This window comes from Tupaia chinensis, unplaced genomic scaffold (genome assembly GCF_000334495.1).
Source record: "Tupaia chinensis unplaced genomic scaffold, TupChi_1.0 Scaffold000423_1, whole genome shotgun sequence".
NCBI classification, from domain to species: domain Eukaryota; kingdom Metazoa; phylum Chordata; class Mammalia; order Scandentia; family Tupaiidae; genus Tupaia; species Tupaia belangeri.
This window is the reverse complement of record NW_006159928.1, coordinates 8353989-8357875: the sequence shown is the minus strand read 5'-3', so window position 1 is coordinate 8357875 and position 3887 is coordinate 8353989. Positions and strand designations below refer to the sequence as shown.

At 34.7% G+C, this 3887-nt stretch overlaps 1 protein-coding gene across 2 annotated transcripts in view; it reads left to right on the top strand.

Annotated features, from left to right (window-relative positions):
• The window catches only part of CDK17 (cyclin dependent kinase 17), a 48924-nt gene that overhangs the window by 11904 nt on the left and 33133 nt on the right, over nucleotides 1–3887 (top strand). The gene's annotated exons all lie outside the window — the stretch shown is intronic.

The following is a 3887-nucleotide window of genomic DNA, read 5'->3' as shown; positions in this document are numbered from 1 at the left end:
CCTGCTTGTTTGATTTTCTGGGTGAAACCATTTAAAATTTATTTTTATATTTAACTTTCACTCAGCTAAGTTTTATTTGTTGTAGACTTTATCATTTCCTATTCTTAAGGGTTAACCTTTAAGATGTATTTGAGCATATTGGAATAAGATTTAAGCTAAGTTGTATTTTATTTTTAGTAAATTTTATAGATAAATGGTAAGTATACAGAATATGTTCTGGATATGTAGTTATCACTAGATATAGAAACATGTGCTAATATATACCAGATACACAGAGAAGTACACAAACCATTATTATACAGCTCAAAGAATTTTTGCAGTGTTAAAATTTACCTGTGTAACTGGTACCTGGATTGATAAAGGAAAATTTCAAAAATCCCAGAAACTCCCTTGTGCTACCATCATCCCTGCCTTTTAATGCCAAATATAAGTTTTACCCCCATATAGTACACTACTTTGATTATATTATTTTTATAACAAATTTAATATCTAACCAGTTTTTTCTTCTCTCAAAAACATGTCCTTACTTATTATTAAAACATTTAATGTTTTTTCTGTTCACTTCTTATTTAAACTTTTGAATTTTATAATTATGAATATGTTAATATATTTTATACAAATATTTAGAAATGCATATTTATACAAAGTTTATGTATATGACACAATATGTATCCCAGCGTGTATGGAAGTGTACAGAATGTATTGTGTTTGTGCTTGGCGTCTTTGGCTCAGTGTTATATTTGTGATTTTCATCTGTTTGTTGTATGTACTTAAAGTTCACTTGTCCTCGTTGTTGCATGGTGTTCTATTTTACTTGTATACTATACTCTAGGGGGCATTTGAGTTGTTCTCAAATTTTGGCTAACCAAATAGTGCTGCTTTTTTTTAAGCATTATTTTATTTAACTTTATTCATTTATTTTGGAGAGTTTTTTGCTATAGAGTGCGTGTGCTCACCAGAAAGACAGAAAGCAAAAAATCACCCTCCAGGGGGATGGCCATGCTGCAATCCCTTCTCCTCCTCTCTCCTCTCCGGATCTTGGGCACGCACGCACACGTGCCCAGGGTGAGTTTAAGCCACCAGATCCAGCAATTGAACCGCGGTTGACTACATGGGAGACCAGCGACATAGCCATTATGCCAACTGCTGGTTCCTATTTATTTATTTTAATTTGACCAGAGAGAGACAGAGTGAGAGAGAGTGAGAGAGAGAGAAAGAAAGCAAACCACCAAGTCTGGAATTTGAACTGCAGTCGGCCATCTGGGAGTCTAGCACCTTAACCACCACGCCATCTGCTGGCTTCCCAAATAGTGCTTCTATTACCATTCCTGTGCATCTTGTTGATTAACACATGAAAGCATTTCTGTTAGGTGCGTACCTAAGATTGGAATTGCTTGATTATATTATATGCATATGTTCAGCCTACCTAGGTACCATGAAATTGTTTTTAAAAGTGGTTGTGTGAATTTATACTGTCACCAGTGTTCTGGTTGCTCTCCTTGCTACCTTCTGATACTGACTTTAACTTTTAACTTCTTTGGTGAGTGAGTAGCAGTCTCTCTTGGTTTTATTTTGTGTTTCTCTGATAACTGAGTTGAATGCTTTTTAATATAGTTACTGATCATTTATATATCCTCTTTTGTTAATTAACTACCCAAGTGAATTGTTTATTTTCTCTTGGGTGTTTGATTTATAGGAATTCATGATACATCTTATAAAACACCTTTGTCAGTTATATGTCTTACAAATAATCTTCTGATATGTAGGAATTTTTGGGTATCAATTTTTATCAAAGATTGGTATTAGAATAAATTTTAGAATTATGTATGTTGACAGTAAAAGTACACTATAATCACTGTGTAGTTATTTTTATTTTTTTTACACTTAATTACTGTGCATCCCTACAGCATACAAAATGAACTTTCTCAGCATGAATAGACTGCATATTAGTCCAAAGGTATTCACATGCATATTACCATCAACAGTTAATTTCTCATTTTCGTATGCGTTGTTTTTCTTTTTTCACCCTGTTGATTCCTTCCCTGCCTCGCCATTGTCCACCCTCCTCCCACACTGTCACTGGTGTCCGCAGCTGCTCTCCATGCTTTTATAACTTCCAGCCTTTCAGTTTCTGCCAGAGTGTAATTCTTAAAGCTGTCATTTAAGAGCTATATTTTGCAGACTGTATGAAATTAAGGAAAATGGTGTCCTCTAATGTATGTAAATGATCGGAGGCTTTTTGTTTTGTTTTGTTTTGCTCTTTGGCTTTATGAGAGAAAAAGAAAGGGAGCTAAAGATAGGTATTTTGGGGGCAGTGATTTCTCATTTTCACTATCCCTCTCTAGCAAATGGATGTACCGTATGGGAAAAAATTTTTTTAAATAGGCATTTTTGTCAGGGTTTCATAGTGTCCCAGCCCTTTTGTTCCAGCCTCCCAATTAGTGAGCATTGACAAGCATGCGTACCCACACCTGATATGTTCGGCTCTGCCCTGAAACCAAACCTGGGCCTCCCATGCAGATTTCAGCCTTCCAAGTATGGGCATTTCCTGTGCACAGTGCAGTTGGGGCTGGGGTTTTTATTATGGTTGAGTGTTCCTACTCAAATAGTTTATAGATTTCAGATTAATTTTGCCAACTATGGTTTGGTTTCTATTAGTACATTCCTTTCATTATTTGTCTACTTTACTAAAGCGCATTTTGTTTTGAAATATATTAGAAAATTATTCTTCAAAAAAATGTATTACCCTAGGCTTGTATTTGAAATCAGTGGTTGAGGGTGGCCACGTGAAGGTTAAGAATGAATGGAAAGGAATTGAGGAAGAGAAAATGATTTTTTATATACATTTAAATTCATATTTTCATAAGTAATATATTTCTCATATACCTGAAAAGTAATACTGTTTTCAAGGAGGTCAGTTCTTCAGAATAGAAATCTGAATCCTAGGTTTATGTATGAAGAAGAGTGAAAGTTAGGGATGTATGAAAAGAAGATAGGAAAATAAAAATATTCTTCACATGTATTAGAGCTCATGTTTTCATGGATAATATACTTTATGTAAAAAAATAATTTTTTCAAGATAAATTTTAGCTGCGTCTTTTTATAAAGACAAAACTCAGTAAGTGTTCATATTTTCTGAAAGCAAGGTATAATAAATGGAGTAATACAAATAAACCAAATAAAATTTTGGTTGAGAAAAAGAAAGTCACGGAATTCATTTTTGTTGGAAAAAGTCACACAAAAGGACTGACCAGAGTTCTACTGTGAATCCACTAACACCAAACCTCAGATGCACCCTCAGTATTGCCTGACTGTCCCACTTTCTCGGTTTAACTCTTCCTCTCTTTCTCTAAGCAGATGAGCTTCCTCCTGTATGATAAAGGCAAGAAAAGCCATTAACCAGACTCTTTCATTTTCTGCATAACACACATGGAAATCCATGCATGAATCCTCATTCTCTTTTATCTTTTTTTTTTTTTAACACTGAGGCGTTGCCTTGTTTCCTATTCCATTTTCTCACAACGCTTAGAATATCTTTATTCCTATGTACTTTGGTGTAGTTCTAGCTCCTTTAACTTAGTCCTTGCCATCGACTTTTTATTTAAAGTAATCGATTTACAGAAAAAGTAACAAAGATGACATAGAGTTCCCATATACCACATGTTCAATTACCTCTATTATTAGCATTTTTTTATTACTTTAATACATTTTAACAGCTAAGGAACCAAAACAGATAACATTACTGTGAACAATTCCTTGCTTTATACAGGCTTATTAGTCTTTGCTAATGCCCTTTCCTCCTCCTCCTCCTCCTCTTCCTCCTCCTCTTCCTTCCTCCTCCTCCTCCTCCTCCTCCTTCTCCTCCTCTTCCTCCTCCTCCTCTTTTT